Source organism: Oryctolagus cuniculus, chromosome 9 (assembly GCF_051225735.1).
Source record: "Oryctolagus cuniculus isolate XC-2025 breed Fujian yellow rabbit chromosome 9, ASM5122573v1, whole genome shotgun sequence".
In the NCBI taxonomy this organism is placed as follows: domain Eukaryota; kingdom Metazoa; phylum Chordata; class Mammalia; order Lagomorpha; family Leporidae; genus Oryctolagus; species Oryctolagus cuniculus.
The window spans coordinates 119,530,994-119,546,499 of record NC_142875.1 but is presented as its reverse complement, the minus strand read 5'-3'; the positions used below and the strand labels follow the sequence as shown (position 1 = coordinate 119,546,499).

At 42.4% G+C, this 15,506-nt stretch overlaps 1 long non-coding RNA gene across 2 annotated transcripts in view; it reads right to left on the bottom strand.

The window, feature by feature from the left end:
• The window catches only part of LOC138843880 (uncharacterized), a 57,302-nt gene that overhangs the window by 6,462 nt on the left and 35,334 nt on the right, over positions 1-15,506 (bottom strand). The window contains exon 4 of one of the 2 annotated variants that reach the window (XR_016213554.1): positions 2,739-3,453. The exons of the other annotated variant lie outside the window; for it this stretch is intronic. This is a non-coding gene — a long non-coding RNA (uncharacterized LOC138843880). Of the gene's footprint in view, positions 1-2,738; positions 3,454-15,506 lie in introns of those variants that run through there. 2 annotated transcript variants of the gene reach the window in all.

Genomic DNA, 15,506 nt, shown 5'->3' with positions numbered 1-15,506 from the left:
TGGTCTCCCATGGGGTGCAGGGCCCAAGCACCTGGGCCATCCTCCACTGCACTCCCTGGCCATAGCAGAGAGCTGGCCTGGAAGAGGGGCAACCGGGACAGAATCCGGCGCCCCAACCGGGACTAGAACCCGGTGTGCCGGCGCCGCAAGGTGGAGGATTAGCCTATTGAGCCACGGCGCCGGCTTTTTTAACTTTTTTTTTTTTTTTTTTTTTTTTTTTTTTCATATGTGCATTCTTAACCTGACTTTGACTTTGGCTGACAGAGGGGACACTAAGGGTCTTATTTCCTCTCCTTTGCCCTCTGAGGATGGATCTACTTTCGCCACATGGGTTTTTCTGAGCTTTGTATAGTCACAAAGAAGGTGGAAGGGGCAGGACAAATACTGTGAAAGAGGAATGGGAGAAACGGATGGAAAGCAAGGATGAGGCTCTGTATCAACTTCACAGTGTTTGTGAATTACAAGTGTAGACACTGAGTTATTTTGAACGTACTGTTTGGTAGCTGGATTGTGTAATTGTGAACTATCATTCTTAGAGTTTAATAAGGTCATGGACATAAACCTCCTTACCCTTTAGAGAAGTCCCTGTGAATTAAACCCATATTTCTTCACTACTGACAATCCATGGATAAAAGATAATTTCAGGATCTCTCTACTGGGGATTCTGTCATGGCTCTCTAGAGCATTTGCGTATTAGCTGAGGCGATTTTCTCAAAAGATACTTCATGCACATTGTAACATTAATAAAATGATTCTTAGAAATATCGATTTCATCTTTTGAGTAGTACAAGACCTCTGGTGCCGGGAAGTTGATTTCTCTTCCTGTCACTGGTGCTTCAAACGGAAAGTCCTGTTCCAAATCTGAAGCCAGTGAGGGAGGAAAGTGAGGGGATGGGGGAGATTGAAATGCTTCGTTTCAACCTGAGGGTCTGAGCCAATAGCCTGGGACTCAGAGTGAAACGGGGACAACTGGAAGATGGAGCTGCTTGCAACTGAGGGGGCTCGGGAGGAGATGGGGGAAGTAAGGCCAGGCCTGGGGGCGTGTGGTGAGTGGTGAGGGTCCTGCCCGGCATGCCTACATTCTGTGTCGGAGGTCCTCAGTTTCGTTCTGGCTCTGCTGGCCAGTCCAGGTTCCTTCTAATGAGCACCCTGGGAGGCAGCAGGTGATGGCTCAAGTAGCTGGGTCCCCTGTGACCCATGTGGGAGACCTGGATTGAGTTCCAAGCTCCTGGCTTCAGCCTGGCCCAGTCCTGGCTGTTGTGGGCATTTGAGAAGTGAACCAGCAGATGGACACTCACTCTATCTTGTTTTCTCCCTGCCTTTCAGATAAATAAAGTAAATGAACAAATAAATTTAAAAAAACAGAGACTGGAAGTAAGTGGCGAAATGTTTAGAGGAGAGTTCAGGTTAATGTGCATTGTATAAAACAAGCTTTGCTGCAGCTGTCACCAGCACTGAAGGATCATGGGATTCATGGAAGTTCGGCAGCTCTAGCCTGTGGCAAAAGCACAAGGGCACAATGTCCAGGATTGCTGCGATGCTGGAAACCGCGGAGTGGCTTCCTTCTAAGTGTATTTGATCGACAAAACTCATTCTTTGAAAGAATATAAAAGGTATTAGACAATAATTGCACTTTGTAAAGTTAACTAAGTAATACCATTTTATGATAAGATGTTTAAAAAAATTGTAGGGTCACTATAAAAGGCACATCTTAAGTTTAAAATGTGTATTTAATAATTTATTTTCCACTCTGTATTCCAAAGCCTACTCCGTAGGAGACTGGTGCGCTTGCTCCTGCAGCAATGAACTAGCAGAGTACTACCTATGATGTGCAGAGATATATTTAATGTGTGGATATTATAATCCTTTCTGTAGTTACTTTTTCTATTAGGTACTTTGTAGCTTTTTTTTTCTTTTAGATAGTTTCATGAATATCTAGTATCTTAATTCAGCACTAGGGGGAGCAACAATGCAGAAGAAAAGTTATGAAAATGTGAATTTCACAATAATTAGAGAAATACCCAAAATCTTAAACATTCGGAGAGAATGGCCGAGAAGCAGGTAGGGTATCTGATAGGCGGCGAGCGTGAGTGACTTCTCTAAGTCCCCCGTGAAACACCGGCTAAGTGAGGGTGGTCAGTGGAAGCTGCTGATGACGCTTGGGAACACTTGAAGTCTTTTGAGGGAGCTTGTTCTAAGCCTGGGACTTGAGGTCTATAATTCAACAGCATCAGGTGACTAGGGCCCATCGCTCAGCAGGAATTTGCTGCCAGACTTGCCAATCAGCAGAGAGAAATCAAGAATAGTTCTCGTCCACACACATGACAATATTGACCTGGATTCTATCAGACACCTGAAAACAAAAGACTTTTAGAATGAATGATAATCATATAATGCAGAGAGAACATGCCATGTTGTTTTACCCTAGGAACATTTTTGGGAAGGGGTTGTTTTGGAAAAGTTCAAGAACATTTAAATGAAAGTCAAAGAAGTATGGGAAAATTGCAATACTGGGGAGAGAAAAATAGGAACATGTCCTCGTGCTTCATACAGGTTTTCACTGGACTCTGCCCCTAAAAAAGTAAGGAGTTCCTACCACATTCCTCAAATCAGGAAACAGGCTCAGATAATTAACTAGCTGATAACTACAACACATTTAATATTAAATACCAGAATTGATATAAATCATGGGGAACTTTGTTTTGATTGAATACAAATATTCAAAAGTGTGTATTAAAGAGAAGCTTGTAATTTTTGGCTTCTGATCTCTAGAAGAAAAATTAAGCATTCAAAAGAGAATTATTTATTGGGACCAGTGTTGTCACAGTAGGTTAAGCCTCCACCTGCGATGCTGGCATTCTCGATGAGCACTGGTTCTAGTCCCAGTTGCTCTACTTTTGATGCAGCTCCCTCTTACTGCACCCGAGAAAGCAGCAAAGATGGCCCAAGGACTTGGGCCCTTGCACCCATGTGGGACATTCAGGTGGCGCTCTGGACTCCTGGCTTTAGCTTGGTCATCACCCAGTGGGGAAGCATAGGTCATATGATTCTTGACTTGGATTAAACACTGTGGTAGCTCTAACGTTAACTTACTTGAACTGAGTTAATAAATACAAGGTTTTATTTTTAGAAGTTGCTGGTCCCTTAATCAAGTCCTTATAGTTCTTTGTGCCAATGCAGACAGTGTTGATGTCACTTTGGACAGTTTTGTGATGGGAACCTGTTGATGTGGACAAGGGGATGAGTTATGTTAACTCGGGTCCTCTCCTGCTTCCCTGGTGTTATCACCAGAGGAGACATGGGCAGTTTATGGCTGAGAACACAGAATGCTGGGAATTTACCTTTTAAGCATGAAGAATGTCTCTTGTTTCTGCTCCTGCAGTGTGACACACTCCGCCATTGGTTTATACTCTCTGATGAGTTACCCCTGTTACTGCTGTTGTGTTGTTTCACCTTTAAAATATAACAGTGCTTCTTCCCATCAAGTTGTTATTTTGTCTGCTACCAGTATCACCACATTAGCAGATGCTAACCCTATCATTCTCTTTGTGGATTTTTTTTTTTTTTTGCATCTTGTGTTTTACTTTATGTTCTTTGCTCTATTCCCATTGGATAAATAATGTTTTTTAAAAAGTTGCCTTTAAGAATTGAAAATGAATCTTGATGTGAATGGAATGGGAGAGGGAGCGGGAGATGGGAGGGGTGTGAGTGGGAGGGAAATTATGGTGGGGGAGGGAAGCCATTGTAATCCATTAACTGTACTTTGGAAATTTATATTTACTAAATAAATAAATTTTTAAAAAGTTGCCTTTAATCTTTTATTATTATAGGGTAAAAATGCCTTCTTTTTATGCATTAAGTAGTTTATATCTTTACTTTTGTTTCAAGCAATATTAAGTTGATAAAACTTAGTTTGTACTTCTCTACATTCAATTCATGTCATTGCTTCTAAAATTCATCTTGTTTAAGCTTTCACATCCCCTCAACTAAGCATTTCTGCTGTGGAGTTTGCTTTGGTTTTTGTTCGTTGTGTTTTTTTAGTCAATGAGAATTTAATTAAGCCCACATTTGCTTACCCATTTCATGGTTGCTGTATTCTACATTGTTGTGTCTCAGAACTTCCTTTTGAAGTCAGTTCCTTTTTTCAGTAAAAATTTGCTAAAAAAATCTTACAGGCATTGTCTGAAAATGTATTTTTTTTGGGGGGGCAGGCAGAGTTAGACAGTGAGAAAGAGAGAGAGAAAGATCTTCCTTCTGTTGGTTCACTCCCCTAATGGCCGCTACGGCCAGCGCACTGCGCCAATCCGAAGCCAGGAGCCAGGTACTTCTTCCCGTCTCCCATGCGGGCGCAGGGCCCAAGCACTTGGGCCATCTTCCACTGCCCTCCTGGGCCACAGCAGAGAGCTGGCCTGGAAGAGGAGCAACCGGGACTAGTACCTGGTGCCCAAACCGGGACTAGAACCTGGGGTGCTGGTGCCACAGGCGGAGGATTAGCCAAGTGAGCCATGGCGCTGGCCGAAAATGTCTTTATTTTATCCTCATTGAATGATATTTTAGTTTATGTTGCCTGTAATTTTCTACTCTAAAACATATGTATTATATTTTGCAAAGGCTGACAACATCACCCCTCCTCCCACATACATACAGGCAGACATTGGAGATATATATTCTATCTGTTGGTTCACTTTCTAAATGTCCACAATAGCCAGGGCTGGACCAAGCTGAAGCTGGGAGCCTGGAACTCAGTCCAGGTCTCCCATATGGGTGGCAGGGGCCCAACTACTTGGAGTCATTACCTTATGCTTCCCGTGGTGTGCGTTAGCCGGAAGCTGGAATCAGAGCAGAGTTGGGGCTGCAACCCGGGCATACCGGTGTGGACCGTGGGCATCCCCAGGAGTGTCTTAATGGCTGTGCCAAACGCTTGTCCCTATTTTTTTCCTTTGAGAATGTTGTATTGTCCTCTGGACCTTGTCATTGCCAATGACAGCACCTTCTGGCACTCTCGCCTTTGTTTCTTTGTACATGGTCTGTTTCTCATGTGGTTGCTTTTAGGATGTTCTCTCTACATTTGTGCAATGTCTCTGACAGACATGAAAGCTTGTTTTTCCTATGTAAGAATTGTGCTGCTTCCTGTCTTTGCTGATATCTGTGAACCACTGGAGATGTTGCTTCAGATTTTCTCTGTTCACACCTCTCTGCCATCTTCTTGGGAACAATCCAATGTGTGTCAGATATTACCATGTGTCCCTGTATCTCCTAAATTTGTTTTACCTTGTATATCTAGTTTTCTCCTCTGTATCCTGGATAATTTATATATTCCATCAAGTTGTCTTTCTGCTACATGAAGTTATTGGTTACAATAATATTTTAGTTATTGTTTTGGTAGACTGTTTCCTGGTGAGTTTTGTCATTTTTTCCTAGAGCATTTGTAGAGGTGCTTGTTTATTTTCCAGTGGTAATTCCCTGGGCATGTGTTGGGTCCTTTCCTTATCAGCGGACTCGGGAGACGAGGACTCAGGGATGGTGTTTGCTGAGGAAGTGTGAGTGGAGTGGGGGAAGCAGGACACTGTAGTGTAGGAAGCCAGGCAGGTGTGTGAGCCCAGGTGAAATCCCACAGACAGCGCGCTCAGCCTGATCCTGCAGGGGAGTCTGAAGGTTGGTTATGCCTCAGAGTTGTTAATGTGGAGGCAAGGGAGCTCGTGAAGTGTGTGGGGTGGCAGGATGTGTTTTGGAGGGTAGTTCTCTGACAAAGGAGATTCACGAGGTGCTGGTTGTTGGATTGGAAAGCACATCAAGGAGGGAACCCTGCACCTTGTCCCCTAAAAATGGCCCCAGGAGATCTGGGTAATGGACTTGACATTGACATTATCTGCCACCATGCCTCCCTGGTATGATTTTGCATTTGAATTTGCCAGGGGGATTCTGATACCATGTTGGTTTTTATGTCAACTGAAAAATGCAGGCTAGTTTCCCACTTAAAACTTACTGTTGGCCGGCGCCGCGGCTCACTAGGCTAATCCTCCGCCTTGCGGCGCCGGCACACCGGGTTCTAGTCCCGGTCGGGGCGCCGGATCTGTCCCGGTTGCCCCTCTTCCAGGCCAGTTCTCTGCTGTGGCCAGGGAGTGCAGTGGAGGATGCCCAAGTGCTTGGGTCCTGCACCCCATGGGAGACCAGGATAAGTACCTGGCTCCTGCCATCAGATCAGCGCGGTGTGCCGGCCACGGTGCGCTGGCCGCGGCAGCCATTGGAGGGTGAACCAATGGAAAAGGAAGACCTTTCTCTCTCTCTCTCTCACTGTCCACTCTGCCTGTCAAAAACAAAAAACAAAAAACAAAAGACAACTTACTGTTAACCAAGTTACAAGTCAAAGTGAGATTGCAGGTAAGGTCCTGGGTTGCTGAGTCAATTTTTTCCTTTCTTTCATTTAAAAATATATATTTGATAAGTAGAGAGACAGAGACACACATAGGTAGAGATCAAGATCTTCCACCCCAGCTCAAACCTGGTTTCCCTTGTGAGTGGCAGGAACTCAGCTGCTTGAGTCATCACCACTGGCCCCCAGGATGTGCATTTAGCAGGATGCCGGAAACTGGAGCAGAGCTCAGACTCAAACCCAGGCACTCTAAGATGGGATGTGAGTGTCCTAACCACTATGCCAAATGCCCACCCCCATAGGAATCTTCATCTCTCGCCCTACAGCCTAATGAAATGATGTCTTTATCCTGTACTTAATGTTTCCTCAGGGGCCTGCATTGTGGTGTAGCAGGTTAAGCTGCCACCTGGATGCCAGCGTCCTATATGAGCACTGGTTCAAGTCCCGGGTGCTCCTTGCTAATGTGCCTGGGAAAGCAGGGGGAGATGGCCCAAGTGCTTTAACTTCTGCCACCCAGGTGACCTGGGTAGCGTTCCTGGCTCCATCTGGCAAGTGAACCAGTAGAAGGAAGATCCCTCTCTCTGCTTCTCTCTCTCTCTCTCTCTCTCTCTCTCTCTGTAACTCTGCTTTTTAAATAAATAAGCAAATCTCTTTAAAATAGTTTGCAATTTTGGGTGGACACAGGTTCAGACATTGCTTGGGGCTCACACGTTCCATATCAGAGCATAGTTCTAATTCTGACTCTGCTTCTGACCCAGCTTCTTGCTAACTCATACCTCATGAGGCAGCAGGTAAGGACTTTAAGTTGTTGGGTCCCTGCCACCCATGTGGGGTATCTGGAACGAGTTCTGGGTTCCTGTCTTTGGTCTGGCCCAATTCAGACTGTTGTAGGCATTTGGGGAGTGAACCAGTGGATGGATATGAAAATAAATTTTAAAAAGTTCTCAATTTTGATCGAACCTTTTTTACCTCCTATCTTTTCTACCTCTCCTTTTCAGATCCTCCCAGAAATATTTTTAAATCGAATTTATTCTGGCTTTAATTCTCTTATAGTCTCTGCTTAGCTTATATCAGTCCTTTTGTCTTAGTGCTGTTGTTGAACTAAATGTTTCAGTGATGCTCAGCTTTGCAATGGTAGAAGTTGAAGAAATATGTGTGGAGTTAACTATTCATTGAATTAAGTGCGAATTCTGAACTTCATGTGATCCATTGTTCAATTTACCTGACATTTAAATGATAGTTGATGTCATTGGCACTCCCATGGTTTTGCTATATTTAGTGACAGTCACTATAACCAAAAGTGTTCAATGCCATTAACACCAAAACAATGAGCTCCCTCTCTGTTAGAAAAAGCTCAGGGAGTGACCCTACATTTTTCTTTTCTTTCTTTTTTTTTTTTTTTAGATCTTATTTAGTTATTTGAGAGTTACAGAGAAAAACAGAGATGGAGAGGGAGAGAGAGAGAGAGGTGTTTCCATCTGCTGGTTCACTCAGCAAATAGCTGCAATGGCCAGAACTGTGCTGATCCAAAGCCAGGAGACAGGAGCTGCATGTGGGTGCAGGGGCTCAAGGACTTGGCCATCCTTTGCTGCTTTACCAGGCACATTAGCAGGGAGCAGGATCGGAAGTAGAGCAGCCAGGACTCAAACCGGTGCCCATATGCAATGCCGGTGCTGCAGGCCAGGGCTTAACCCGCTGCTCCACAGTGCCAGCCCCAACCCTAGAGGTTTTCACATTGGTCTGATGAGAGATTTGGCTATGTCTGTGTAAGTTCTCTTCGTATTAATCCTTTGGTTTTCTGCTAACTTAATCCTTCCATGTTGGATCTCCTGTCTCTCCCCTCTTTCCGATGAGGTGGTTTTGTTTGTTTTGGTGGGAAGGAGTTCAGGTTCAAAGTTACAGTGACATTCCTGTCCTTCTCCTCTGAGTTTGGACACTGGCAATCTTATGAAACCTAGATGGTGTGGCTGTGGAGGTCAGTGATGGAGGAAAGCTGGGGAGAGGGTACAGAGAGCGCGGGCAGATCAAAGAGTTCTGGGAAGTGGAGTGGAGAGAAGTGGATATCCTCAAGAAGGCTAAGCAGGAAGCACACATCAGCACCACCAGCAGAAGAGGAGGTGAACCAATCTGTGCTCTCTGGCCCACAGATGTGCTTCCCTTCACTAGCACGAGAGTTAGTAGGGAAGCTCTTTGCTTTTTTTCCTAGAAAATAATAAATGATTCCTAAAATAGTCGAAGGAAATGCTGAAATGCTGCTTTGCTCAGTTTTCATTTTATCCCAAAGAAACTGGAAATTTCCATCTACTGAATAAGTGACCAGAATTCTGATTTTTTTTATCCTGTAAGGCTAGCATGAAGTGTTGACATAATTCTACCCTTCCAAACAGCTAGTGAAAATTAACTTGTCCAGTTTGTTAACAGCCCACATACAGCTGTATGAGAAATGTAGGGTCCCAGCAATGGAGCATTTTCTTAAAAAAGATTGATTCATGTGCTTGCAAGGCAGATTCACAGAGAGGGAAAACCAGAAAGAGATCTTCCATTCCCAGCAAGTAAAACTTTGAACAGGTGATTCACATGCTACCAGCAGGATTGCTAGTGAACTCTTCAAGCTACAGTTCCAAAATAGGAAGCATGATTTTGTCATTCTTTTTTTTTTATTATTTATTTATTTATTTTTTTTAAACTTTTATTTAATGCATATAAATTTCCAAAGTACGACTTATGGATTACAATGGCTTCCCCCCCATACCGTCCCTCCCACCCACAACCCTCCCCTTTCCCACTCCCTCTCCCCTTCCATTCACATCAAGATTCATTTTCGATTATCTTAATATACAGAAGATCAGCTTAGTACACATTAAGTATGGATTTCAACAGTTTGCTCCCACACAGAAACATAAAGTGGAAAATAATAGATGATTTTTTTTAAATGATGATGAAATCAGATCAGACCTATTGTCATGTTTAATCCCAGTGAGAGTCAAGTTGGGAATTGATAATTTTTTTTTTTTACAGAGGATCAGTTTAGTATGCATTAAGTAAGGATTTCAACAGTTTGCACCCCCATAGAAACACAAAGTGAAATATATTGTTTGAGTACTCGTTATAGCATTAAATCTCAATGTACAGCACATTAAGGATAGAGATCCTACATGAGGAGTAAGTGCACAGTGACTCCTGTTGTTGACTTTACCAATTGACACTCCTGTCTATGGCATCAGTAATCTCCCTATGCTCCAGTCATGAGTTTCCAAGGCTATGGAAGCCCTCTGAGTTCTCCGACTCTTATCTTGTTTAGACAAGGTCATAGTCAAAGTGGAGGTTCTCTCCTCCCTTCAGAGAAAGGTACCTCCTTCTTTGATGACCTGTTCTTTCCACTGGGATCTCACTCGCAGAGATCTTTTGCCAGAGTGTCTTGGCTTAAATACAAGTAGTTGAACTAAAAACACTATTAGTGTGACTGTTCCCATAATAGAATCAAATAGTTAGAAACCTCAAGAGTATTTCTAAGGACTGTAATATGCTGATTATGCCTAATTTGAGCAAAAATCTTGCATCAATAGTAGGTTATGGGACCCACCATTCTTTCAGGATGAATTCTGTAACTATTGTTGAAGACAGAGCAAGATTTTTTTGGGAATAACTGTTCATCCTTTAGGTAGTAGTTACATTCAGGTTTTTGTAGGGGAAGTTAAGCAATTGTGCTATAAAAGTGATCAGCTTTTTCAATTTCTTTCTGATAATAATTTCCCAATCCCTAGGAATTGGAGGAAGTGGTTATTTTTAAATCTTCACATGAACATGAAATACCTATGTATTGTATTGGAATTAGCTCTTCCATTTCTTTGATCATAGACCATGGTTAATATATTGATCTTCAGACGCCTGAACCCATTGCCTTTGCCTACAGTGTTTAGATTCCCATTATCAGATCTTCCCTATCTGCTCACCCTTCCAGCCTCTCATTATTACTTCTTCAGATTCATACTGATTGTATATATGTGTGTTCCTGTATACATATGTTTGTGTATACACAAACATACATACATATGTGTACATATATATTTTACTTATGAGTAAAAGCATGTCGCACTTGACTTTTTGTGACTTACTTCACTTAGCATAATAATTGAAACAAACCCTGAAGTAAAGGTAGCAGGTGTCTCAGCCTGCGCTTATGAGTCTTGACCATCCTAAGTTTTAGAATAGCTGCATAAATTGAGAAGATCAAGGCTGGGGTCAGAATGGAAAGGCTCTGTTTTTCTACCACGAAAGAACTTGCTCTACGGAAAGAGAAAAACACAGGACAGAAGTTTTTCAAATCCAATGTGTTATTGCAGAAGAGAGAGCATTTGCATTTGTCACTCAGGTTACTGAGCAGTCTAGCCAGCCTCAGTCTGAGAGTAAGGAAGTTGTACTTTGAAAGTCAGCAAAGTCACAGCAAGTTGTTATTCTCCAGCCTTTATGAGACACTGAATCCTTCTGGGAAAAATGGTGTCAGTGATACAGGGACAGAATATTGGCAGCATTGACAGTAGCTCATTGTTGATATGTGTGATGGTAGAGTGCTGGTTTCAGTGCCTTCTTTTCTTGGTGTTTACATCAGAGCCCCTGACTAGAAAGCAGAGCCCTTGGTCTTGGGCTACTTGGCATCACCTTTATGACTGCATGTAGGCAGTGACACTTTTAATGGGCACAGCGGTATAAATGACACCCTTAAGTTGGGTACAATTACACGCATTGTCATGGTGATGTAGACCACAAGATAAGGGAATTTACAGTATAGGTTCCCCCATGGAAATCAACAGAATGCTATTAGAACTCATGTGAAATACCTGCTGGATATAATTTAATTTATTTGGGAAGAACTTCTGCAGAATATTTATTGAGGAGTAAGTAGGATTGCAGATGTATTCTCTTCAAAAATTGTTTTTGTAATCTTTTTAAAATCAAAAATACTGTGACTCAGGAGATGTTGGTTATATACAGCTTGCTAGAAAAAGTTCATGGCAAATAGAGTTTTAAAAATAAATTAACTTTGGTACAAAAGAAAAAATGTGTTCACACACACACACACACACACACGTATAAGATTTGAGAGATGGGGCGAGGAAATGGGAGAGAGGGAAGGAGAGAAGGAGCTATCTCATCTGCTTGTTTACTTCCCAAATGCCCGTGGTTCTGGCCAGAGCCAGGAACTCAGTACAGATACTTCCCATGGGTGAACCCAATTATTTAAGGCATCACTGCTGTCTTCCAGGGTCTGAACTGGTGGGAAGCTAGGGTCAGGAGCCCGAGCCAGGAATCAAACCCAAGTACTCTGATGTAGGATGCCTACATCGTAACTGCTAAGCCAAACACGCACTCTTTTCTCAGCTTTTGAACGGAAGTCAAGCTCTTCTTAGCATGACCCTGCAGCCAGTGACTGAGCAGAACGATGCTACAAGGGGCCATAGCAAGGGCTTGACTGTGGGCAGTCTTTGCTCTGGAGCTCGCTGCCCGCTTGGCAGAAACTTGGTCAGGTCTATGTCATAGTTTGACTGCTCCCAGTCCTCCTTCCTCTTTCCTTTCGGGATGTTGCTCCCAGTAAACCTTTTGCACTCTTAACTGACCATGGCATCTACTTCTTAGTGAGTCCAGCAGAAAGGATGTTATCGGTTGAGAAGATTTGTCTCCCCAAAACTTATGCAGCTGTTTAAATTCTGATTTTTAATGTCACTGGTTGATGAATGAAGGGTGGAAATTTGATCTAATTCTGAGTGCTAGGAGGTGGGGCCAATAGGAGGTCTTTAGGTCATGGGTGGCATGTCCTCAGCAGGTGATTCACAAAAGAGGTTGACTATTATTGGAGTTCACTTTTAGCCTACATTCTCTCTCCTTCCTGGCTCACAAGTGATTGTGCCTCTGCACATACCTGTACATTAGACACCACACTGCGGGGACACTTGATCCTGTAACCTCCAGCTGTAAGCTGAAATAAACCTTTGATTTACTAAAGAAGCTCCTCTCAGGTTTTTTAGTTGAGGCAACAAAAAGCAGACAAGGACAAAAAGATAGCCCATACTGTCCTCATTCCCCCCAGGTCTGTGTTGGAATGTTCTACGCAACGTGAATCCTTCTGCCCTGAAACCCTTGTTCTTAATTGTTTCTCACATAGACAATCAAGTTGGTACTGAGAAAAGAGACCCAGTTTTGGATTTAGACTGCTGTGGGTTTGAGTCCCAATTCAGCCTTACACAACGAATATGAAATTGGACCAAGTGTTGGTTTCCTTTGAGCTGAATATTTTTCACCCTTCCAGTTTGGGGCTGAGGTAGAAACTGATGCCTCATTCAATAGAAAGATAGATGCTTAGACTTGATATGCAAGACAATTAAGCATACTCCTCCTTGATCCTGTGACATATGTCCCATTTCGTGTTTTTCATGGGCTGCATGGATTTATGGTTCTATATCCTTTAAGTTTTTCTTGTCCTTTATAAGAAAAACTTACCACCAACATGTATTAAATGAATGAACCATTATGCTTTCCTCTTGTAATTGTAAACACATTTCATGCCCTGTTAAATCTGCTTGCAAACTTTGCCCTTTCGCCAGTGCCTTTCTGGCTGCACTGTGCTCCTTCGTGGTACACTCTGGGCTGCTGCTGAGAGATGGCCTCCTTTACCGCCCTCCAGCCCGGCCATCCTGATGATCTTCCTGGACCACATATGATACTGGGATATTTTCCAGTATTTACAACATCTAGGCAATTGCCATTGGCTTGTGCCTGGAGGTAGAGGGAAAGATAGTCCATGGGGCAATAGCTGAAAGTCACAGTAATCTCTGATTGCAATTTTGCCACGCATCATCACATGTAGGAAACCTTCTCGAAAGACATCTGGAAGGAGTACCTCAAAGATGTTAGGAAATTAATCAAAGCAAATTTGGAAAACAGCAACCAGAAAGAGTAAAAGCCCTTTATGAGAGGAGCTCCAGGACAAATCGGTTACATCTTAGCTGATTTCAAAAAGTGCCAGTGCTTTACTTGCAGGAACACTAATCCCGATGGCCTGGTTGCTCTTGGTGGACTATTCAAAGATGGTCTTACCTTGTGAGGGGCATTGTGCATTGCTTTTAGGGTGGTTTAGAATCTGTTACAATGCCACTGCTTGTGATCCATATAACACCAGGACCCAAACAAATAGGACTGATGTTATCTTGAGCTCTTGATTTATTTTGATATTGATTTAAACTAGAGACATTGTTTTCAAGAAAAAATATGTAATTGTCTAATAGCAAAAATGCATTTAAACCCATTTGAGACAGTGGCTCTTGGCTTAATACATATTTCAGCTAAGTCCGTCTTGGTAGTATTTCTGGAGAATCTAGAGTGTTGCTGATTACTATTAGAAAGTGTAAGACTGTTTTCAGATAAGTGCTTCAGTGAAAACTACTGCTGGGAGTGGAATATCAAAACTCTTCATTCTAACTTGAAGTAAAGGGAAAGACAATGTTCAACCAAAAAGGAAACCTCCTGAAGTGAAATGGACAATATGAGAAACAGTGACTTGATCAGCATAGCCCTGACTGTTAATGAACAACTTAATACATTATCCCTCTTAGTATTTTTTTGTCTGTTCTACTTAATATGACTGTTTTAATTCTGTAATTATCACACAGTTATTCTTAAGTGTTGAAAATTAACTGAAATGTGATCCCTGTTAAACATAAGAGTGGGAATAAGAGAGGGAAGAGATGTATAATTTGGGACATGCTCAAGCTGACTTGCCCCAAATGGTAGAGTTAGAAACATACCAGGGGATTCCAATTCAATCTCATCAAGGTGGCATGTACCAATGCCATCTCACTATTCCAAGTGATCAATTTCAGTTCACAATTGATCATAATGAAAGGACTAAGAGTCAAAGGGAGCACATAAACAAGTCTGGTACCTGCTAACACTAACCGATAGAATAAATAAAGGGGAGAGTGATCCAACATGGGAAGCGAGATACTCAGCAGACTCATAGAATGGCAGATGTCCTAAATAGCACTCTGGCCTCAGAATCAGCCCTAAAGGCATTTGGATCTGGCTGAAAAGCCCATGAGAGTATTTCAGGCATGGAAAGCCAAGACACTCTGGAAAAAAGATCTCTGTGAGTGAGATCCCAGTGGAAAGAACAGGTCTTCAAAGAAGGAGGTACCTTTCTCTGAAGGGAGGAGAGAACCTCCACTTTGACTATGACCTTGTCTAAACAAGATAAGAATCGGAGAACTCAGAGGGCTTCCATAGCCTTGGAAACTCATGACTGGTGCATAGGGAGATTACTGATGCCATAGACAGGAGTGTCAATTGGTAAAGTCAACAACAGGAGTCACTGTGCACTTACTCCTCATGTAGGATCTCTGTCCTTAATGTGCTGTACATTGAAATTTAATGCTATAACGAGTACTCAAACAATATATTTCACTTTGTGTTTCTATGGGGGTGCAAACTGTTGAAATCTTTAGTTAATGCATACTAAACTGATCTTCTGTAAAAAAAAAAAAAAAGAAATTATCAATTCCCAACTTGACTCTCACTGGGATTAAACATGACAATAGGTCTGATCTGATTTCATCATCATTTAAAAAAATCATCTATTATTTTTCACTTTATGTTTCTGTGTGGGAGCAAACTGTTGAAATCCTTACTTAATGTATACTAAGCTGATCTTCTGTATATTAAGAGAATCGAAAATGAATCTTGATGTGAATGGAAGGGGAGAGGGAGTGGGAAAGGGGAGGGTTGTGGGTGGGAGGGACGGTATGGGGGGGAAGCCATTGTAATCCATAAGTCGTACTTTGGAAATTTATATTCATTAAATAAAAGTTAAAAAAAAGACAATGTTCAGAGTGGTTACAACATTTGAAGCGGATCTTTTCCAAGAATGAGCTTATGGTATTGTACCAGAAATAACTGTAGTTAGTTGCAAGTCTGTCCCAAAATGATGTTTCTAAGATTTATTTATTTTTCTGAGAGGCAGAGAGATGGGGAGTAGGCATCCTGTCTGCTGATTCACTCCTCAAATTCCCATAATGCCAAGTGTCAAAGTCTGCAGCTGAGAACTGAATCTAAGTCACTCATATGGGTAGCACAAACTCCATCA